Below are 24735 nucleotides of genomic sequence, written 5' to 3'. Positions count from 1 at the left end.
GAAAACTAAACCAATTCTCTGACAAGCTTCTGGATGGGACATGTACTCACCTATGCCCTTTCAGGGAGATCATATTGAGTTCAAGAGCTTTGTTGAGAAATCTTCTTTCTAAAGCATCATCTCCTTTGGTGTTGCCAGTGTGGAATGGAATATTCATCTTGCTTCTATTCTGGGGCTCCACTGGACATCTGAAAAACATGTTTCTTCTTCCAGCTATTTTTCTGCAATGTGCAACTGCCATTAACACAGCAACAGAAAAGTTTTAAAAACCATTTTCCAGATGCAAACAAGAGATTAAAAAAAAGATCTGTGACAGGACATTTATAATTTACTTAGGGAGACCACTCTTGCATATGGAACAGTGACTTGACATTCTCTTATACGACTCAGACTTAATTTCCAAGAGCCTCAGTTTCCTCATCTGAATATTAGGAATAATAATAATATCTCCATTTCATACTAGTTATGGCAGTTCAGTGGTACAACATATATGAAGCTTCCAACCCATGGCAGCCACACAGCAATATGAATGACCCTTTCTCTACAAGGCTGCAGAGAAAAAAAATAAGTTGGTCCGAATAGTGGTGGTAAGATTTAAAAATAATGAGCAGCAGCTTTCAAAGCACTTAAAACACTGTATTGTCCCAAGCTGTGTGACCTTGAACAAGTTACTAAATCTCTCTGTTGTGCCTCTCTGATGTGAGGACTAAATGGCCACAAATTCTCTGCAGCCCTCCCAGCAAGAGGTGGGGTCTTGTGCTCCTCGCCTTTTGAATGTGGGCTGGCCTTGTGGACTTGCTTTGACCAAGAGACTACAACAGGAGTGACGCTGTGCAACTTCCAAGCTGAGTCCTCAAGGGGCATGTGGCTTCTATACCTGCCCTCTTAAAATACCACTGCCATGTAAGCAATCCCGAGCTAGCCTGCTGGAAACAAACGGCCCAGCCAACAACCAGCCAGCACCAGCTGCCAGACAGATGAAGGGGGTCATTTAGACTCTAGGTGGATCACCAGATGACTTTGGTTGAATAAGTGATCTCAGATGAGACCAGCAGAAGAAACCACCCCACTGAGTCCAGCCCCACCTGCTGACTGAAAAGAATCCTGAGCCAAGGAAATGGCTGTGGTTTTAAGTCACTGTCAGGAAGTGTTCTATGATGCAAAAGTAGATAACTGATAGAATTCAGAACAGCGTCTGGAACACATTCAAAGCTATGTAAATATCTATTGAAGTCAATAAATTTGTCTTTTTATTCTCTGCACCTTGCACAGGGCTCATACAGAATCTCAAAAATGAATGAGTCGGGCTTCCCTGGTGGCACAGTGGTTGGGGGTCCGCCGGCTGATGCAGGGGGCGCGGGTTCGTGCCCCGGTCCAGGAGGATCCCACATGCCGTGGAGCGGCTGGGCCCGTGGGCCGTGGCCGTTGGGCCTGCGCGTCCGGAGCCTATGCTCCGCAACGGGAGAGGCCGCGGCACTGAGGGGCCCGCGTACCACAAAAAAAAAAAAAAAAATGAATGAGTCAAGTTTCATCTAGGATACGTTAGTATTTGACTTCAGTCTCTGATTTGGAAAGTGAGCAAGCCAAAATTATGTTCCACTGACAACCAAAGGAGACAAACAGAAGAAGAGCTGACATGCTATTCTAGATAACAAGGAAAATATGTAATAACTCTCTCCATTTTCTCAAACACATCCTGTCTTATTCTTCCACTTCTAAAGGGTGGGATTCATTAAAAGTAAACAGCACAGGGCTTCCCTAGTGGCGCAGTGGTTGACAGTCTGCCTGCCAATGCAGGGGACACGGGTTCGTGCCCCGGTTCGGGAAGATCCCGCATGCCACGAAGCGGCTGGGACCGTGAGCCATGGCTGCTGAGCCTGCGTGTCCGGAGCCTGTGCTCCGCAACGGGAGAGGCCACATCAGTGAGAGGCCCATGTAACGCAAAATAAATAAATAAATAAATAAATAAAATAAAAATAAATAAAAATTTAGTGTCTACTCTCTTTGATACTCTGCTGCCTCAGGCTCCCCAGGTGACAGTCCAATCATAGAGCTGGAGCAGCAAAAAGGACACATGATTTAAGGGGAAAAAATATTAAAAGGGGGAAGAATTAGGAACCTGCATTTACAAAGAATCTGTATTTACAGGCATCCCCCCGCACATTTACCCATCCTACTGTGAATATAGATGGTATCATCACAGCAACAGTGTCATAACAACTAGAAATTGAAGATTAAATTTGCACGGTGCCCGAGAGTGTCCCTGCTGTGGGGCTGAGGGAAGGAAGAAAAAGATGAAGGGGAATCAGCTGCTCCCAACCTAGCAAGACGGCTGTGGAGGGAATTCAAATTCCACAGGACAAGCCCTGTGGAAGCACAGAGCTGAGCAAGTACCTCTGCCTGAGGGAAGATTGATGGTTTCAGAGGAAGGGAGGTGGGAGGGGTCAGGACAGGGGGAGACAAAGGAATGGCATCTGGCAGACAGCTGTCTCTGCCAAGGCACGGGGGACACCAGCAAGTTCTCTGCAGCACCTGGGGTGCTGGGTGCCTGGCTGGGGGCAGGACTGCAGACCGCAGAGGGCCCTGCGGACACGCTCTCCTGGGAACTGGATCGATCGGATCCTGGAGCAACAAGGAGCAATCAGGTCTGCTCAACAAGGAGCTGTGCGTTTTAGAAAAAGCACTAGGACATAGGGGCTGGAGGGTGGGGACACTGGGGGAGAGGCCTGCTAGAAAGCTCCCACAAAGAACTTTCTAGGTCAACAGAATTAGGGCTCGTGACCAAGACAGGGACACTGGGGAGTTTCAAGCTTGGGCAGTAAATGCAAATGCCATTAGGGACCCAACGGTCATATAAATGAGTATAACAGGCCCAACATGACAGACTCAGCACAAACTCCTTACGTTACCTGTTAACTGTGAGGGACCATTCTTTACTTCAACAGAGAAACAGTCTCCCTTTTGCTTGAAACACACAGCCCTCCCAGTCTGTTTCTCCCACTTTCAGAGACACGGGGATTATGAAATAAGACATCTGGATTTAAATCATCTTCCCATGTTCCAGTAAGGGCTCAAATTGTGTGTTTTAAACCCTGTGAGCCACGCCGGGCACTGCCGTGGGCTGTGCTGGGCCACTGCTCCCAGGCGTTATCACTAAATCCCAGAGCGAGGGCAGCGCCTGTGGCCTGAATGAGTTGGGGGGCAGGGAGAAGGTGCCAGGCTGACAGAGCGCTGGCAGGGGGCTGGGAGGGTGTGGAAGCAGCAGGTAATACTGGGACTACAAAGCTTCCAGGAGAGAGTCTGAGCAGCGCTCCCCAGGGAGTCTATCAGGGAAGCTGATAAGGATGGTTGTGACTGGAAAAGCAGTGCCACAGTCAGTCCTAGAAATTTAGGAAATCCTGAACTAACAGGGCTACAGGGGTTTCTTGACTCAACTTCCTAGAGCGTCTCAAGAGCTCCGGTGAATCGTGAACTCCCAAGAGGATAATTCATACAGGAACAGAGTTTTCCCCAAATGCTTTGGGTGAAAAACCCACTGCATCTCTGGGATGAGTATTCTAGAATGCCCACTGAGAAACCCCGGGACTCCCCTAGGTACCAGAGGGGTGTGTGTGAGGGGAAAGGCACCACCTCAGCGCGAAACAGCATCTCACAAAGGTGGTGAGGGTTAGGAGGGCGCAAGAAAACCGCAGGTAGTTGGTGAGCGATGACAAGACGCTCGTTTCAGTGGTGTCTGCTCCAAAAGACAAACCAGAAACAGGAAGGGCGCGAAAAGTGCATCCTGTGGTGAGAGAAGCCCACAAAAGAGTCACTAGGCCTCTCCTGACTGCCTAACTTTTAAATAAAAAATTAACCATAAATTTGCACACGATTAGGAAAACTAGAGTAAAAATATAAAGATCTATTCCCTTCCATAGAGGTGGTTGCCCTTAACAGCCTTTTGTGCATTTTCAGGATCAGATACACAAATGTGTATACGTGTATATATGCGTCTTTCCATATGTACATATATACATATATAGTATTTACAAATACAAACACTGTGGGTTTCTAACTGGAATAATAGACATGTCTCTTTCTACACCTGCTCTTTTTCCTTTTAACCTGATGATATATCAGGTCATATTCCCAGATTGCTCACAGACCTACCCCTTTCTCCACACACACGTTACTCCATACCATGGATGGATCCTAATTTCCTTCATCAGACCCCTCCTGAAGGACATCCGGGTTGTCTCTAGATTTTCCCCATTACATAAGTATCCCTCATTGGACTTGCGGGTGCCTGATTTTATGCACAATTCTGTGCAAGGCAGAGTACTGGCAGAGGGCAGGTGCCTAGAAGTAAAAGTCTTTGGACAAAGAGCAAGAGAGTTTTGAACTTTGATGGACGCTGCAAACCTCGCTCCAAAGTTGAACACAGTTATTACACTTAACATAGGCAAAGTGTGCTTGTTCCCTCGTCTACACCAGATGTTATCAGTCTTTAGAATTTCTGCCCAACAGATGGGAAGAAAATCCCATGGTTTTAATCTGCATTTCCTAAAGAAGTTGGCCCCTCTTCATTTGTCTAGTAGCCAGCTGTGCTTCTTCTGAGTTGTTTGCTCATACAGGTAGAAACCAGCCCCTGCCTTTTTAAAATTTGGTTATCCTTTTTCATTTATTTGTGGGTTCTTCTCTATATCAACAGTAACCTTTATATGTTAATATACTACCAAATTTTTGTGTCTGTCATTTTGTTTTGTTTACGTCTTGAACTGTAGAAAAGTTTTAAATTTTCATGTAATTAAATATCTTTTACTTTATGGCTTCTGAGTTTTTTGGCTTACTTAGGAAGGCTTCTGTACTCCCTACACTTACACCGAAATTCTCTCCTGTATTTTATATTTGCTTCTTGCATTTAGTTGCATTTGCACCTTTTCGACTGACTAGAATTTGTGTATGCTGTGATGCAAATATCTAATTTCTGTTTAAATGAATTATCAATGCTTCAATCAGTCAATTAGACAAAACGTCAAGTTAGACTGTAAAACTGTCTAAGTTAAAATACAATTCTCAAGTAAACAGGGACCAGTTTCTGGACTTTTCCACCGATCTGTCTTTCCCTCTGCCAGTGGCTTTATATGTTAATAGATCATATGTTAACATTATATCTTATTAATGTTAACATATATGTTTAAAATGTTTCATCTATCCTTTTGCACTAACTTTTTCAGGTGAACACTGAACTGACTTCTAGATTTTTACTAATTTTTGTGACTATTGCAAATGGGATCTTTCCTTGCTTTTAGTGTTATTTCTGGAGAATGGGAAAGTAACTGACTTTTACATATTAAGACACAACTGATCACAATTCTGAACATGATCCTTTCTAGTTTTTCCACTGATTCCTGCATTTGGGAAAAAACAGTCATTATCATCTGTGATTTTTGTTGTTTCCTTACTAAAGGCCCTGGAACCGGCCCTCCCCCCTGCCAGGAGCCATATAGGAAGTGCCTTTGAGTCTCAGCACGGACGAGACCCATAGTGCCAAGCAAAGCTGGTACTGTCAGGTACAAATATGGAGAAGCAAAGCTCTCCTCTGCGTGGTTCCCTTGTTCTCCTCTACTCTTGCTTAAGGTGATTTTTATGGGATTGCTATTAGTATTGGGATATATTATTCATAATTTTGGTGGAGGGTTTAGGAAAAGACCCTGATTTAGGGTAAAACTAAAAAAGATTGTGATTACCCCGGCTCCCTTAAAGACTACACCTGAAATCCCCATTCCCAGGCCAGGGCATTGGGTTCAGGGAAATATATAGGAGCATTTGTGTGGTAAAAGCTTACTTTAGAAGACAAATTGAATGAGTTATGGCCCTCCGGGGGAGCTAGAGATATGTTAAAAAACACTTGGGTATGGTGGTGGGGAGGTTTTATGCTATAATGGGGTATAGCAAATTAGATAGAGTAGGCTATTTGGCAACCTTTAATAAGTTTAATTGTTTTTTGTATAAAAATAGATATAAAGCACAGATTATATTTTGTAAGTACTTTGCAAAGGAACTTGGTGGCAGATTCAAGGTACAACGCCCTCCCCCAAGAGTTGTTAAAAGAATAATGTGCTTGAGTTTGTGCTTTGAATAACTGGCTGATTGAACAGAACATACAGGTACAAGAACATCTAATTTTTTTAAGAAAGATGATGAAACCGCAGACTGCGTTCCTGACATTTTTATGTGACCAAGAGATGTGTGACCAAGATGTACCTAACCACAGGGGACGAAAAAGACTATAAGCGATAAGAAGATTACTTAACCTGTTTAACCTGCTGATGTAATCTGCTAATGTAAATTACTTTTGTTTTATGGCTTATGTAAGGGATTTTTTTGGTATGGGAATAAGGTTACTAAGATTGAAAATGAGATTACTTTATAGTATAAGTACTTCGGAATCATGAAAATAAATTTGTCAGATCCTTGCATCCTTTGAGGTGTCTTGTGCTCTGTCCACGCCGACTCCGTCTCCCCTTTGGGTAAAACCTGTCCAGCTGGGGCTGGTCCCCGGCACCCCCCGACTCTCCCGATGTTCTTTCCCTGCCGGATCCCACTTCCCCACTGCACCTGACCCTAACCTGTCTGCGCTGCTGTAAAACACTGTTTGTTCACAGGGTTGTGATGACAAAAAAGTGTATTCATATCTGTAAAGCGCCAAGGGCTCTGCCTACTTGATTTTGGGGTTGTCACTAGACACATCACATGCTTCCCTCTATTTCCTAAGGCCTGGACCCCACAAGAAAGGGAGAAAAGGTGACCTCATATCTGGATATGGATTTTGTCACTTCACGAGCTTTATCAGATTAAAATTAATATCTAATACATATTAAACACTATGTGTCAGGAACATCCTAGGTGTGTTCCATAAGAACCACAAATAATATTAACAGCTAACTGTTAAGGAAATAATTAACCGTTAAGGAATAACCATTAAGGCTGTTTTAATTTTAGCACACCGGATATATAAGGGGTATAAGTTCTAGTAGCATTAAAAATTAGAAAGAGTTACCAATTCTAATAGTAGCTTTTCCTTTTCGACCACTTCCCAAAATTATAGTTCTCTTTTTCTGTCTAGCAGCTTTGCATGTTTCCTTCACCGATGGAGAAGTTATCCACTGGTACTGAGAAAGCAATGATAAATATGCCATTTAAGTGACAGGTAATTTAGGAGGGTTTGATCTTCATTGGAAATTAAGATATTTTAAGTTAATAAAAGGTCTTCAATCTGCATTTCTGGGAAGCTAAGTTAAAGCATCACACAACATTTTCAAAACCAGAAAAGCCATTTCATTTGACTAAAAACTTAGTTTTAAGATGGCAGAAAGTACCTTGATAATTTTCTTTTAAGAAGGAAAGAAAAACAAGCCATTAAAGAGAAATTCTTCTGAGAGAATTAAAACATATTATATACCTCTGATTTGGCACTCCTTCCATTCTGGAGACCTTTTTTGATAACTGTTTTCATCACAGAATGATTTACAGTAAAATAAATTGAAATTAGAGTAATTATTTCCCAATGAGTGGCTACTGCCATTTAAAACCAAAAGCCAACTAATTATTGCTTTTCCCATAAAATTAAATATGAAATCTACATTATGTAATTATACACTTATCTCCCCCTTTGTGTATTCTAATTTCTTCCTCAGATACCTAAGATGCCATCTTGCAGACTGCCTCCAGTGGCTACTATTTTGGCAGCAGCAAAGGTCAACTTTAAACATTTTGCATCTAAAGTGGCTTTGGATACCTTTGGATAGAAAGTACAGTCTGAGCACTGTCCAGACACTTAGATAACTAAAGGGCATCTAAGATAACAAACCAAAGTCCTGATATTCCCTCAAAAGCTGCTCCTCCCATCAGCCCCCTTCTTCTAAGTGATACCACCCAGTTGCACACATAATCATCAACGACTTGTCTCCTTGTTACTATTCCCTTCATACCCCACATCTAATCTATCGGCAAGCCTTGTCAGCTACACCCTCCAAACACAACCTGAATTCAACCACTTTTCACTTGCTGCAAAGTTCCAACCTAACCTAGGCCATAAACATCTCTTATTTGGACTCCTGTGATAGTCTCCTAACTGGTCTCCCTGTTTGTCTTCTTTATTCCCCCAAGTCTATTCTGTATACCAGGTCATCTTATTTAGATACTATTTGGATCATGCCTTTTTCCACTTCAAAACCTTCTACTCATATAGAATAATCCACATCTTTACTCTGGCCTTCAAGACTTTACAAGAGCAGACCCCTGGCTAGCTCCTTGACCTGATGTCATACCACATCTTCTTCACTCAGTACTCTGGCCATGTTGGCCTCCTTGCTTTTCCTTAAATACTCCACCCACCTACATGCCTGCATACGCATTGCCTCCTTGTCCTGGAATGTGCTTATTCCAGTTCTTCCATGGCTTGCTCCTCTCTTCATTCAGGTCTCCGTTCAAATGCCACTTCTCCAGTGAAGCTGTCCCCTAACAAACCTGTCCAATGGAGTCCTACCTGCCCCCGCTCACTCTCCTTACATTACGATATTTTTGCACTTCCTACTATCTAAAATTATATGACTTATCTGTTTACTCATTTCTATCTGAACTCCTTCACTAGAATGTAAGCTCCATGAGGGCAAGACTTTTGTGTGTCTGGTTCACTGCTTTATCCCTAGTGCCTAAACCCGTATCTGGCACACAGAAGATATTAAAAAAATTACTTGTGAATCTGACAGATGAATAAAGTACTCCTTGCAAGAATTCAGAGGTTGCACAAGAAAGAAATAATGCTCTTGGTGGAAGCAGGTTTAGTATCTAGGTTCACCTCTGTTCAGAGTAGGGATAAGAACAATTTACAAGTATAACTCACTTTAATTAGTAAATTACCTGCTAAAAACATAAGTGCAACACTAGAAAAGTACAGTTGACTCTTGAACAACATGGGTTTAAACCTCGCAGGTCCACTGACACACGGGTATTTTTCAATAAATATGTACTATCGTCCTACACGATCCAAGGTTGGTTGAATCCACAGATGCGGAACCACTGACTATAAACTTATACCCAGATTTTCAACTGCGTAGGGGTCGGCACCGCTAACCCCACATTGTTCAAGGGTCAACTGTATACGATGAGGAAAGTTAAACACATTAAGTTTTAAAAACTGTCAATACATGAACAAATTCTTTTTGTTTTGCTATGTGTTAATCAATTTTTAAAAAGTGACCACATACCAACAAGTGGATATTTTCTTACATCCAGAAAGAGCAGAGTTCTGTTGGTTTCAAGGGCCTTTAGTAAAGTCTTTGCTCCTTCACTGGTGAGGCCACACTGCTGCAGGTCAAGTGTTTTTGATGAAAGACAAAAGGTCACTTGCTAACTCTACAGATTTAACATAGAGACAACTCTCATTTTCTCACATGTCGAAGAGTCCTGTCCAAGACAAGTCACGGCAGGTTTGTAATTTTGGGTATGGAAAAACAAAAGAAAGGTATACGCACACACATAATGCATAATCCAATTTAAAAACCTCTTCTTGGATGTGCAATGATAACCCTTGCTTTAGTACCAATAAATCATCCAACATATTTTACAATTACAGAACTGAAGAATAACTGTATATATAACCTGTGAGCACAAAGCATCACAAAATGAATCTCAGTTCATAATTAGCAAGGGCGGCAGTGGCATGTAAACCTCACAAGCAAAACCTGGTGGAGCTCAGAAATGCAATGCATTCTTTTGATCATGATCTTCAGCTCCAAATCACACTTGAAACTAGTTAAAAGGGGAAAACAAAATAGAAGAAATGTAATAACTGTTAGTTTTAGAGCAAAAAAGACAAGTCTAAGAGGATACAAATAATAACAAATTTAAACAATGTGTGAATAGAGAATACATACTAATAACAAATTCAAGCAATGTGTGAATAGAGAATACATACTAAAAACCTATCATGAAAGTATGATGGCCAAGAACTCTCGCGGTAAAAGGTCAGACAAAAACCAGAACAAATGATCATGACTTCTAGTAGTTCTGGGGCTGAACAACCTACTCATTTAAACAAAAGGGATCATCACCAAAGCACAGGTATTAAAAACTATTACATGAAAGGAAACTATCATGAGTCACTTATTTAAGTGTTGAGTGGACCATCACATTAAAATAACTGGAGTCTTTCAACACCCCATGACATACAGAAATAGCAAGTCAGACATATGGATCTGACAGGATATGATACAACCCCTACAAACTCTCACTACAGAAGAATGGACACACGGTGTAATTAACCAACTAGCCAAAAGAATACAAACAGCCAGTAAACCTCACCAGGAAATCAAATGAATACAAAATAAAACAAAATGTGGTTATTCTCCTATCAGATTAAGCCACGATTCTGTAAGAAAAGTCTTCAAAATGTCTATACCCTTTTGATGCAACAACTCTCTAAGAATTTAACCAAAAGAAATAGTCAGAGATATAGGTAGGGATATATATCAGAGTACAATTTGTAACTGAAAAACTGGACAAAGCTTATATACAAGAAAGGATAATCTATGTGCACTGTGGCATATTCATATAATGGAATACTGAACATTCACAAAAAATGATGCAGGAGATGCAAATTTACTGACTTGCTAAAATGCTCATACTAAATTAACTGAAAAATGTTATAAAATTTGGAGTAATCCTACTTGCATAGAAAATGGAGAGGTACTCATTTTTGTAGTTTTACATTTTTTTACAAGTGCTACAAGCCAGTGTTTGTGAGAGGCAGGCTTCACATCCACTGTTGGGGTGTACTACAGATTGGCATAGCATTTCTGGATGGTAATTTGGCCATGTGTATCAAAAGTCTTAAAAATATGTCACACTCAGGTCATTCCACTTCTAGTTCCTTATTCTACAGAAGTAATCCCGATGGACACAGAGATGTATATACAACGTATTCACAATGTTTCTGACAGGGAAAAACAAACTGTCTAAATCTAATGGCAAAGAATTGATTAAACTATGGGACATCAATATGATGCTATACTACATGATATATCATTAAATGAAAAAAGCAGAAATATGAAATAGCAAGTATACTACAATTTTATTTTTGTTATCCCTAAGTGTACAAAATACATTCACAGAAAAAAAAAGACTGAAAGTATATACACCAAAATGAACAGTGATTATGTCTGGGTATTAAGATTATAGGTAATTGTTCTCTTGTAACTCTGCATTTTCTACAATGAATATATGCAACTCATAGAGAAAGCTGACAAGCAAAATAAAACCTATCAGAAAAATGAGGCTTTAAAAAAATTCCTATCACGACAGTATCATGCCAAAAGCTAAGCATGTATCATATTAAAAATTCAATTATTTTCAATTTTAGAATTTACTTACAAGCCACAAATCCTCACTAAGAGATTCTGCAAAAGCACTTGTACCCAGGTCACCAATGAGCATGTCGCAGTTCAGAGTGATGCGTCTCAAACCAGCCATACAGTCAACATCAGGTCTCCTGGAATGAAGACTCTCAGCCCAGGTTTCTTCATGCCTTCTGGTAGTCTGATAGTTCAAAGATTTAATGGGACAAAATTAAGATGCTTCAATAAGGAAACAGGGTGTGCCTACTGAGTATGGCTTATTATGTCAGAGATTTACACACACACGTATCAAGCATATGTGCCAGGAGAATCAAGCTGAGAAATTAAACAGTCAGTTCTGCTTTACGAGTCCAGTGACCCACATTCTAGTCCGTCAGTGATTAGATTCCAGTCACTGGATGACCTGTTTCTGAACAGTTATGTAAAGTTGGACAACTCAATTACAGTCTATGAATTATTTTCCTGATCTTCTAAGTCAGGGAATTGGTTCTAAATTCTACCATTGCTGAGGCTCTAAATGTCATCATTCTGTCCTCCACTGGTCTCCAAACACCTGACTGGGCAACCCATAAGAAAACTTTTTAATATACATCTTATTTATTAACAAATTATATGCACAAAGTTCTATACATATAATGTATGTACACTATAAACCACACAGATATTTTAAAAATGATACAAAGGCTAATAGGTTCTAATATTTTCTTTTCCTAAATCTAAGGCATTATTTTATTATTATTATTATTTTTAAATATTTATTTGGCTGTGCCGATCTTTACTTGCGGCATGCCGGATCTTTTAGTTGTGGCATGCGGGCTCTTAGTTACGGCATGTATGTGGGATCTAGTTCCTTGAGCAGGGATTGAACCCGGGCCCCCTACATTGGGAGCGCAGAGTCTTAACTGTTGGACCGCCAGGGAAGTCCAAGGCATTATTTTAAAAACTATTACAAAATAGATCTCACATGTTACCTAAGGTATGCACACAAACTTTAGAGGCCTGGACTATGCAGAGCCAGTTTGATGTGCCTTCGGAAAATAATGGTTTGACATTTAACCACAAGTACTGTCTTAAAGACATTTAATTCTTTATATTCATAAAATAAATTATTGTAATAGGGAACACTGACTTTAAATGAAAAAGTGTTATTACATTCTTGAAAAAATAAAAGACTCAAAGTGCCTTTGACACTCTAAAACGAAAATCATTAGTGTCATTTTCCTATTAACAATAACTTATAAAAGCTGCAAGCAGAAATAACAGCAATCACTTACACAGTGTTTATTATGTGCCAGGCACTATTTATACAAATTAGTTCATTTAAACCTCATAATGAGGCACAGAGGTTAAGTGATTTGTCCATGGTCACTAGCTATGAAATGGGAGAAAGGGAATTTGAACCTAGGCCATTTGGCTTCAGCACCCAAGTTCTTGACTGTTTTCAACCTCAGGGGTCAATGCACTTGCCCTGTATAGGCTCAAAGAATTTTTCAATTTTTAAAATCTAAATTTAAACATTTCCAGCTTTGCGGGCTACACAGTTTCTGTTGCAACTACTCAACCCCACTGGCGTAGGGTGAAAGTAGCCATAGCTACCATGTAAACAATGGGTGCGACTATGTTCCAAAAAAACTTTCTTTACAGGGCGACAGGCTGGATCTGGCCCACCAGCCATAGTTTACCTATCCCTGATCTGCAACATCAAACTATTAAAAAGGCTTCATGTCAAATTATTAAATAACTTTAGGCCTAAATACAGTCTGTAAAGTTGGTAAGGCATTATTTTAAAAACTGTATTTACAAATCGCTGATGTAGTGATTTTATTAGTTTATAAACTACAGCAGCTAATAAACATTTGATTCATTTAAGTCTTGAAGACTATAATGGCATAGTTTTTTGACAGTATCACAATCAATGTTTTCAGTAACTAAAACTACATAAAAATATTATTATGTATTATATATTAAATCTCTTATTTCTAAAATTAAGTGGACTATCTTTACTGAATGGTAGAATCCCAAACTGAAAACTGGTCATATTCTTTCAACAAAACGAAATCTGCATTCACAGGTATCAAAAGACAAAAATTAACTGCCATTTGTACCAATATATTAATGTGCTTCAATCACATATGTTTTCATGAAAGTTCAAACATAAAAAAATCACCTTTAAGATCTTGGCCATGTGATCTGCTCCCTGCCATGTCAGATTACACCCCGTGAAGTCTACTTTCTTAAGAGTGATAAAGTTCTTTACACCTTGACAAATAACAGAAACACACACACACACACACACACACACACACACACACACAATAAGATGAAGAGCCTATACATTTGTCAACCTTGACTTATTTGCTTTTCTTGAGTCAATTGGAGGTTTATAGCCACATTCTTAAAATCATTAACTACAATCTTCCCAAACAGGTAATTGACGAACAGATGCATTCTAAAACTTGTCAGTAACAAAGTGTTATTCCAGTTAACAGCAGCAGTTTAATTCTATTTAGATACTAAAACTGAATACACTGAATACTGCAAACTTTATTCCCAACCACTCAGTAAAACACTACATACCTTTTGAGACATAGGAAAAAAAAGAAAAACCTAAAAATCTTAAGACTCTTCCTATTTTCATTTCCAATGATACATGCCAATCTTGATGATCAATCATCGAATTAAATGTCAACTATAAACCCTATTTTATTAGCTGCTATGCAGTATACTACAGCAATAGAAGAGAGAGAACCTCAAACTCTCTGTTCCCTCAAATTGAAGGCAGGCTTCCTGACCCCTCCAGACCACTACTGGACACAGGGAACACACACTAATATTTCAGGACCCCAACTTACAGTCACCTGCTTTGTGATTACTTCCATGACACCCCCCCCACTAACACCAATGAGTTTGCTGCTCTTACGGGACATGACATATATTTCCTATTTTAACACATACCACAGTTTATTATAATTATGACTGCAGATACATGTTGTAACAATTTAAAGATCATCATGACTTTTTTGCTCTTTACATCTTGCTATTTCTCTTCCCATAATATTTCTTGAAGAGAAACACTAAAATACAAACACAAAAAACAGAAAATATACAAAATGTGTGGTTTGTGGCTTAACACAAACTTAAGTAAAATTAGTTCTGACAGTATCCAGCATGACAAACTTCCATGGTACATATGAGAATGGACCAAGGTTTGAGCAGGCACAGGAGACAACCCAGGCATGAACAACACCAAGAAAAGGTAGACAGGAAGTAACATGGTGTGTAGGAAATCACAAGACCAGTCTGATGGGAAGAGACTTAAACAAGACTGAAACTCACTTTCTAAACGTCCATCTTCAAGTGGACAACTCGCAAGACACAGGTGCACCGAAGTGGCCGATTTATTCAATCCATTTAATGGGGAGGAACAGTTTAACATTTTATTGGTTTAGTTTGCCCCAAAAGCAGCTATCAAATGTTGGCAGGACACAATGAAGGCTTACCTTTGTTAACATAGTTAAGTCTCTCTCTCACACAACTACCCCACTTAGCTCCAGGTTCCTTAGCGCACACGACGCACTTACACAGCATTTAAGAGCTTTACACAACTAGAAGGTCATATCTTTATTTCTAATCGCAGGAACACGACTTCTGTAAACTTTATTTCTGTCACAACCTAAACCAAAATTATTGTAAAATGAGTGACTTAAACCATATATTTTATCATTATTAAATAGCATCTAAAGGGCTTCCCTGGTGGCGCAGTGGTTGAGAGTCCGCCTGCCGACGCAGGGGACACGGGATCGTGCCCCGGTTCGGGAGGATCCCACATGCCGCGGAGCGGCTGGGCCCGTGAGTCATGGCCGCTGAGCCTGTGCGTCGGGAGCCTGTGCTCCGCGGCGGGAGAGACCACAGCAGTGAAAGGCCCGCATACCGCAAAAAAAAAAAAAAAAAAAAAAAGCATCTAAATAAAAAAACAAAGCATCTATTCTGTGCTAAGGATTAGAAACGACTCCTGCCCTTAAAGCCTTCCTTAAGGAGGAAGATGTATAAAATCAAAATTTCAATCACATGAGATAAATAAACATAACTTTTATGCACAGAGGTTCCTATGGAGGCAAAAACTTATGTCTAAGTGACAGCTTCATGATAACCCTGAAGTACAATCTAGAAAGATGAGAGTATGCAGAGTTGGAGTACAATGTGCATTAACCGCACAGGGAGTATCTGTGCAAAGACACTCAAGCCTGACACCTGCTGGGCACATTAAATACTGCAGGTGGGGATGACTAAAGGCCAGGGGTCCAAGTGTGAAAAGAGACAGAAAAGAAAGTAGAGATGCTGGCCGAAGCAAGCCTGGCAGAGAGCATGGCTTGTATCCCACAGGTGATGAGGCCTGGGGCTACCACTGGCTGAGTAAGGGTGCCTCCGCTGATTAGAAAAATGCACCCCGCTGCTGAAGGACCGATTAGATAAAGGGAGTGATCACAAAAAGCTTCCCTTCCTCAGGGCCAAAGAGCCCCATGAGGCTTGGCCGAGCACAGTTCAGACTACACGCCTCTGTGCAGAGCACACGCTGGGAGGCTAGTATGCACTAACTCGGTGTGGGCAAGCCATTAGCAGCATTATTTTAAGCATATGTTTTTACGTTAGAAGATCACTTAAACTGAGTAGGCAGATAAACAGGGGAACGGAGCCCAGGGGCCGTGAAACCACCCAGGAGCTTCTGCCATAGTCCGGGCAAAATGTAATATGGATGAAGAAGCAAATTTAGGAGGAGGCCAAAATCTACAAGCTAGCCCCACTGGATGCAAGACATAAAGGAAGTTCAGTGAAGGAACTCTGAAGAGAATGGGCTCAACAATAAATTTTTGTTACATTCAATGTAAAATATGTGGCAAAATTAAGTACAGTGGCCTTTCAGGTCCCTTCCAGCTGTAATTTCTTTTGATTTCTAACTTATTACTCTGCTTAAGTAAAGTCCCTTCAGAGGTACAGAACAGTTCCTACACCTAAATGGGATGCAAAGAATAATGTGACTTCTCTTCACCAAGGGGATGAGTTGAACTGTCCTTGCAGAAGAGATAACAGATGGTGTGAACCCCAGATCCTAGAAAAAGGCCAGGCACACGATAAATATTCAGCTTTTTGAAAACAAATGAACAATCATTTCCTATCCTAAATCTTCACACCCTTCCTCTGCTGGCTCCTTTCTCTCAGCTTATAAACATCCTCAAATATACTCACTTGAGAGGCCCACGCACCGCGATGAAGAGTGGCCCCCACTTGCCGCAACTAAAGAAAGCCCTCGCACATAAACGAACACCCAACACAGCCATAAATAAATAAATAAAAATTAAAAAAATAATATATATACATACACTCACTTAAAAAACTCTCAGACCCATGATTCCTTGTATCATCTTGTGGGTAACCTAAGTATCTCCCATGCCTTCAAACACCTGTCCTCCCAAAAAGCCCAGATTTGAACCTTGGGCCCAGAATCGTCTACCAGGCCCCTCTACAGCACTGAAGATCAAGTAAGATCCTCTCCCCATCCCCAATCCCTTCCTACTGTGCTCTGTATCTCACAAAAAGATGCAGCTGTAAACTGTCACCCAAGCTTGCTGCCCTTCCTTTTCTAGCTGGTCACCAGGCCCCACCCATTCTCTCTCGGATCTCCAAAATGCAGTCCAACCTTTTATAACTTAAGTGGGACCTTTAGATTACGATTCACCCTGCACCCAATCAACTGCCTTCCACATGAAGGTCCGAGTGAGCCTCTAAACCAGAAGTCCATCTTATTGTTTATTAGGGTTTCCCACAGCCTTCAGGATAAACATCCAAACTTCTGACAGGACAAACAAGGCCCCTTTCTGTGGGGCCCCACTAGGTTTCCAGTATCAACTCTCATTTCTTTCCCAAACCCTGAGTTCCAGTCCTGTACATTAGTTTTGCCATATTTTCTTATATTTCTCAACCTTTGACACACTGCTCCCTCCTGCCACCCCAGGAGCTTCTACATATCCTTAGAAAGGATGGCACCTCCTCCAAGGAGCCTACCCTGAACTTTCCCTTTTAAGATTCTGTGCTCTGCAAAGGGGAAAGGTGGCGGGGAGGGATAAATTAGGAGTTTGGGATTAACATATACACAAGGCTGTATATAAAATAGGTAATCAACAAGGACCTACTGCATAGCACAGGGAACTCTACTCCATATCCTATAATAACCTGCACGGGAAAAGAATCTGAAAATGAATGGATATATGTATAACTGAATAACTTTGCTGTACACCTAAAACAAACACAATATTGTAAATCAACTATACTCCAATATAAAATAAAAATTAAATTAAAAAACAAAAAGATTCTGTGCTCTGCAGCACTAGAACTCACTTCTTCCAGAGAACTGACTACTGTGCTTGTGTTTACCTGCTGCCCAGTAGAAGGGGAGATTACCTAGGGCAGAAGCATCGTCTCCAGCAGCCCTTGGTTCTGACAACTCATTCAAGTGCCAGGATACTTTACACACATAAGGTGCTTAATTAATTGTAAGAACCCTCAGAAAGAGTGGTTTTTAATGTCATTTTACAAGTGTGGGGATTGCAGTTCAAAAGTAACCTGCACAGGCCACAGAGAGCATAAGCCCTGGAATTCAAACCCTAAGCTGCCTTCACACCGGTGCTCTTTCCACTATATGATATGACTATTGAAAAAAAGATTTTTGGGGGCCTCCCTGGTGGTGCAGTGGTTGATAATCTGCCTGACAATGCAGCGGACACGGGTTCGAGCCCTGCTCTGGGAAGATCTCACATGCCGCGGAGCAACTAGGCCCGTGAGCCACAACTACTGAGACTGCGCGTCTGGAGCCTGTGCTCCACAACAGGAGAGGCCGCGACAGTGAGAGTACCGCGCACCGCGATGAAGAGTGGCCCCTGCTCTCCGCAACCAGAGAAAGCCCTCGCACAGAAACGAAGATCCAACGCAGCTAAATAAAACTAATTTATAAAAAAAAAAAAGATTTTTTTATCCTGAGACCTGTTTTAGTGGAAAGGAAATGAAGCTGGGATATATCAGTTTCCTAATCGCTTTGGTCTGTACCAGGCAAAGTCATTCAACACACCAGGTAACATCTGTGCAACCATTAACGATGCTCCAAACTGTGCTAAGTGTTCTACATTGCAGAGTCTACAAGCATTAACAGAGTGAGTCCTTGTAACCGCCACGGAGAGTGGGTACTGTTAAGCCCATGCTACAGATGAGTACACTGAGACCTAGAAGCCTTAAGGCACTCGGCCGGGGTCACCGAGCTGGCAGGAGTCCTAGGCCGCACGCCCCGTCTAGTGCACGCACACCCGGGCACTGGGCACCAGTTCTAGTGCCCAGCCTCCACCTTGCACCATTTAAAACCCCACTTCGCAGCGCCCACACGACAGCCCCCGGAAGCGGGAACTACAAACCTGTCTCGCCCAGCTGTGGCTGGAAGAAGTTCTGGATACAGATCAGAGGCAGAGGGTGCTCAGGGGCGGCACCCAGTCCAGCCCGCGGAAGCGGTCGGCGTTAAGTCCAGCAGGCCCTCCCGCAGGCAGAGGCACTGAGTCCTGCAGCGCGCACAGGTCCTCACAGCGCGGGAAGAAGTCGGCTGCTGTGTCGCAGCGCAGCTTCACCGAGTGATCACGGCCCGAGCGCGGCTTCGGAGTCGCTGGCTGTGGACACGATGCCCACACCCGCCTGGGGTCCCAGGCTCGCCTCCCGGCCCCTCGGGCGCTCACCGCCCGGCGGCTGCGGCCCCGCAGCGTGCGCAGGACCCGCGTCGCAACCAGACGACGTAGGGCCACGAGCCCCATCTAGGCTAGCCGCTCCATGCCGCGCTCCCGCGCCGCCTCCCGCGGCGAATCGCCGGCCCTTGGCGCCAGCCTCGTAGCCCTCCGCGCGCGGGGACGCTGTTCAAACCGGAGGGCGGCTCCGTGGGGGCGGGGCTCGAGGACGACTGCGCGCTCGCCGTGCGTCCGCACGCAGCCCCGCCTCACATGGGGACGCTGCCTGAGGAGCAGGGGCGGGAGCTTTGAGATTAGGGCAGCGCGAAAGGTAGGAGGTGTGGAGAATTTGGGATTTGCAAAAAGCGTTTGCTGACTCATCCAGTGAGACATGGTTGTATCAACGCATTTTAAAAGTAGTAAGACTCCCAATAAGTGTCTGTGCTCGCCCCGACCAGGAGAGAGCGTGCACTCGGGGAGGGACACATGAGAGGCTGAGTGAACGTCTGCCTGTGGTCCCTTACCTGGTGCAAGGGTGTGTGAATTTCTGCGGTGAGCTCTTAATTTCTGTAGTTTCTGCTGACTTGACACGGTGGTTGGCAAATGGTGACGTATTCCATGCATTCACGACATGATCGTGGTTACTAATAATTACTTTGTTCTCTCTGTGCATGTCTGTGTCCTAATATTTTCTTTTTATAAGAACACCAGTCATATTGGAATAGAGCCCACCCATTTGACCTCATTTGACCTCAGTTACCTATTTAAGGGCCTTATCTCCAAATACAGTCATATTACGAGGTATTGGGGGTTAAGACTTCCACATATTAACTTGAGCAGGACACAATTCAGCTGATAATAGAAGGTAAGAGTAATTTAAGCAAGTAACTATTTCTTAAAGTGAGTTGCTTAAAGATATGAATTTACTCAGGAAGAACAAGAAGAAGTTACATAACACTGTATGTAATACAAAGATATTAAATTAATCATCATAACATCCTGTGAGATGGGCATTAAATTAGACTAAGCAAGATTAAGCAACTTATCCAGAATTGTATAGTTGGTACTTCCCAGAATTTAAACCACGCATTTTCCCAGTTCCATTCTACATTATATCTTCCTTTCATTATTTGAAATGAATTTTGAGTCTTCATTTTGCTTAGTTTCTGAAGTTATATGGGGATAGAATGGAGTTGGATATTTCAGTGACATTCACACATGGGGAAGGAAATTGAGTCCAGAAGCTTCTGTTATGTTTCCATGGAGAACGCTAACAACAGAACCAGAAACACTGTTATCCTTTTGGTTCAGTCATCTTTCGTAACACACTACAAGAATTAATTTTAAGAAGCCCAGTGTTTTCCAAACTTTCACCAATGGGCTCTGTGGGGTCCTCTAATAATATCTAAGAGACTTCTTAGTTTCACATTCCAAGCCACTTAAGACCAGGAGTTCTGATTGTTCTTTGTGAGAAAATCAAGTGACAATCATAGCTCATAATTTAGGATGGTTTCTTCAGGGCCCAGGCAAAACCTAATACACAGTAATAATCATTGTTAATTGCATCTTTGACAATGATTAATCGGGTATCAAAGAGGTCTATAAATTGGGAGAAATTATGATCAGAGAGAAACATAGGCCACAGATGCTCAATTATTTATGAGTTTAACTTTGGTTAAGGTAATTTTCCTTCTTCTAGACAATTTCCAATTCATCTCTGCAAAGAGACCAGAATAACCACCTTCCAATACAAGATTTATTGTGTTCCTTTAATTAAGAGCCTACAGTGACTTCGATATTCACTCCATGAAGTTTTGCTATGAGAGAAAAGGAGCCATTATATTTTGTCTTGAATTAGATATGCCACCATACTTGACTTAGCTCATCTTACTGGAAGCACGTTGAGGGCAGATCCTACAGTCTTGTCTTATTACATCCTCTACAGAATAAAACCAAGGGAATCACACATAGTTACAGCTGGAAAAACACTTGTTCTAGGTTGATATTTTTAGCCTTTACCACCAAGACTTTATCACCAAGACCTATCTTTAGAGTCTCTAAACAGAAGACCTTCTTGCCTTCTGTTTTCGCATTGACTAGGAATGTAAAGGGAAGAACTGAGAAGTAGCCATAGTCTGCTAGCTGCCAGCCCACATAACCCATCTATGGAGATACTGTTTCTTTCAAAAGATATAAACCTAAGAGGAAGTCCTAGAGTTTGTAACAATTGTGCATAATAAAATTCCATGAAAACCTAGAAATCCAGATGCAGATCAGTAACATATTGGTTAAATAAGCTGTTATGTTCATGTAATGGACAAGTGTACAGACATTAAGAAGAACGAGATACTCTTTTCTATGAGATTTTCTTTTCACTGAACTCGTCAGTGCTGCAAAGACAATGTTACATAATACTTTTTCTTTAAGATTATATCAGGCATCTTCATCTTGTCCTGTATTTATTGCCAGTGTTACTAAAGTTTATCATTTACCTCTTTCTCTTTTAGATATATAATTTTGTCTTACTATGGAAGCATTCATCAATCCCTATTTTACTATTTCATTTAAATTAGAAATGAATATTGAATTTTATAAAATATCTTCGGGGTATATTTCAAGTGATTGTATAGTTTTGTTCTCTTTTGACCTTGTTATATGGTAAATTATATTCTGTTATTTTATATTATACTATTTATTATATATGGTATTATGTTTACTAATTACATTTATTATATTATAATTACATTATAATTAAGGTAGCATTTTGTTTCAGATAGACAAAACAACCAGTGGGATAGGAAACATCTTAAAATTAGATGCAAGAGCATAAGGGATTTGAGATTAAAATAAAATGGACATTTTGGGTCAGTAGCAAAACTTATTCAACAAAAGTGGGAAAATATGGCTATCATTACTAAATTCTAGATACAGCAACTAGTTAAAAGTAAAAAAATAATGAAACTGTAAATGTATCAGAAGCCTGGTAGACTTGAAATAAATTATTCATGAGGAACACCTTACTAAGATTCAAAGAAAAAAAGGATACATTTAATTATATAAGAATTAAAATTTTCCTCATGGCAGAATGCACTACAAAGGTCAGAAAACAAGCAAAAGAAATTGGGAAATATATTTAGAAATAGATATGCTTTCTTTACAACTTTTGAGAGAAGCACATGCTTTTTTCTCCTTTAACCTGTTATGTGGGTATTAATCTATAATGTAAGTGCATGGTTCCTTTCCTTTAATGTGTGATGTGAGATTTAATCTATATGGTAAGTGCATGCTTCCTTTCCTTTCATCTGTAATGTGAGTGTCAATATAGGGCACTGTTTCCAAGCACAGACTTTGGATGTTCCTGTACTGGTCCCATCACTGACCATTCACAAAAACTTGCAAATGTTACTTTACTTTTCTGGGGGTTAAAGTCTTACCTAAGAAATGGAAGGAAAATAGAACCTTCCCCCAGGGATAATAGAAGGTTTAAAGGAATAAATATGTAAGTGACTTAGCACAGTGCCTAGTACAAGAGACATCAATATAAGTACTTATCAATTTTTTAAAGAGACAGATGAAAGAAAGAAAATGTGGTGTTTTCAATCTATTGATATATATTCTTGACATTAAACTACCTTTTCATTCATTGGATGACCTAATTTGCTCATGCTTTTTCTTACTCTAGTGAACTTGGGTAGCTAATATCGTAGATCAAAATTTTTGCTTTTATACTTACAAGTAAATTTGACCTGTAAATTTCTTTTTCCTTACAGTCCTAATCTATTTTCAGTATTAGGATTATATAGACTTCATAAGATGAATAAAGGAGCATTCTTCCTTTGCTACTCTCTAGAAGTTTTTCTTTATTAATACTGATGTTATCTGTTTAATAGAAGTTTGATAGAATTCCCCACCCAAACAATCTGGGTGGGTCTGTTATTTTCTTGGTGAAAGATTGTAAACTATTGACTTAATTCCTTTACTGGTGAAAGAACTCCAGCTATATATTTCTTCTTGTGTCAGTTTTGGTAAACTCTAGGAGCCAGGAAATTGTCCACTTTACATAAATGTTCAAATTTACTGGCATTTCATATGTTCTCTGCTATAACATTGTCCTGATTCTTTCTGTGTATTATTTACTTTTGTTTTTGTTTTGCTTAATCAAAGTGTGTTTTTAAAATATTTTCAAAGAATATTTTTTGACCTACTAAATCACCTCAATTTTATACTTTTTTCTGTTTTATTAAGTTCTGCTCATATCTTTATTATCTATTTTTTCTATGTTCTGAGGGTTTATTGTTTTGCTCTTCTGATGTCAATTAAAACACTTGGTTATTAATTTTAAGAAATCTTTTTAGTTATAAATAGTTGAAATTTTTGAAGATTCCAGCTTAGTTGTAAGCATCTAAGGGTGAGCTCCTCCACATTGTTGCTGGCCTAAGGCTTACTTCACCCTATAGCAATGTATATATTGACATTTTTTCCCCTCGACTTTCTGTGTTTTGCTACTTCACACTTTTCTTTGGAGAGAAGCCCTCTGAAATATCCTTTAATTATTTTACAGCCAATAAGTCTTTAAAATATGTGTATTTTTTTAAGAGAAATATATAATTAGGCAGAAAATCTGATTTGCCATATTTTTAAAAACAACATAATTTCACTCTTCTCCATGATTAATCTGCTGTTTTACACAACCTTTGAGTTTTTAGCTTTATCAATGACATGGACTTTAAAAATATTTTAAAGATCCTACCCAGTCTTTTAAAACATCCTTGTTCCTTTTTTCAGTTCTAGTTTTATGTATATTTTCTGCCTTGAACCTGATCATTCCAACATTCAATGGATGGCCTTGGGAATCTAATTCTGGTATTGATTGTTTTTGCTGATTCTCTCCCATTGTAGCTGATTTCTTCATTATTGTGTAAATTTAGATCATGAGCTCATGTTTAGCTAAACTTTTTCTGTGGGAAGGCTATAGGCCTGGGTTGAAGGTCTACCTCTCCAGAGAGTGTTTAGTTCTGTGTTTGGAATACCACCTATCTGGGAGCATTTTAAGGTAATTTCTTACCTTCTGTTTGCAAGACCACAAATAAATTTGCAACACAAACACTGTGAACACAGATCTGGGGTTCAGAATTCTCAAGATTTCCTACCTGTTTCCTACCCAGAGCAGAGGCCAAGAGAATCTGGGCTTAGTCTCCCTTTGCCAGCAGATACATTTTTTACTGGCACACCCTTTCACTAAAGGTGAAGCTAGGGATAGATAGGTTTAGTTCTAACTTCCCATCTAGTAGGGATGGAGTCTTATCTCCTGCCTCCCATGTGGTCATGGCCATTTTAACAACAAGTCTCTATGTCAGGTCAGGTGTGTCATTAAACTATGGCCTTTATTCCAAATCCAGACAGCTGCCTATTTTTTATGGCCTATGAGCTATGAATAATTTTCACATTTTAACTGGTAATATTTTAAATGGTTACTTAAGTACCTAAATAATATGCTCAATTTTGCCTCTTTGATCCACAAAGCCTAAAATATTTGCCATTTGGCTCCATAAAAACAGGATTGCCAGCTTCTGTTCTAGGCT

General features: G+C 40.4%; 1 pseudogene; it reads right to left on the bottom strand.

Annotated features, from left to right (window-relative positions):
- The window catches only part of LOC132508580 (centrosomal protein of 78 kDa-like), a 59210-nt pseudogene extending 39874 nt beyond the window's left edge, over positions 1-19336 (bottom strand).
- Between the last annotated feature and the right edge of the window lie 5399 nt (positions 19337-24735).

This window comes from Lagenorhynchus albirostris, chromosome 18, assembly GCF_949774975.1.
Source record: "Lagenorhynchus albirostris chromosome 18, mLagAlb1.1, whole genome shotgun sequence".
Lineage (NCBI taxonomy): Eukaryota > Metazoa > Chordata > Mammalia > Artiodactyla > Delphinidae > Lagenorhynchus > Lagenorhynchus albirostris.
The sequence above is the reverse complement of the archived record's forward strand: the minus strand, read 5'-3'. Positions and strand labels throughout refer to the sequence as shown.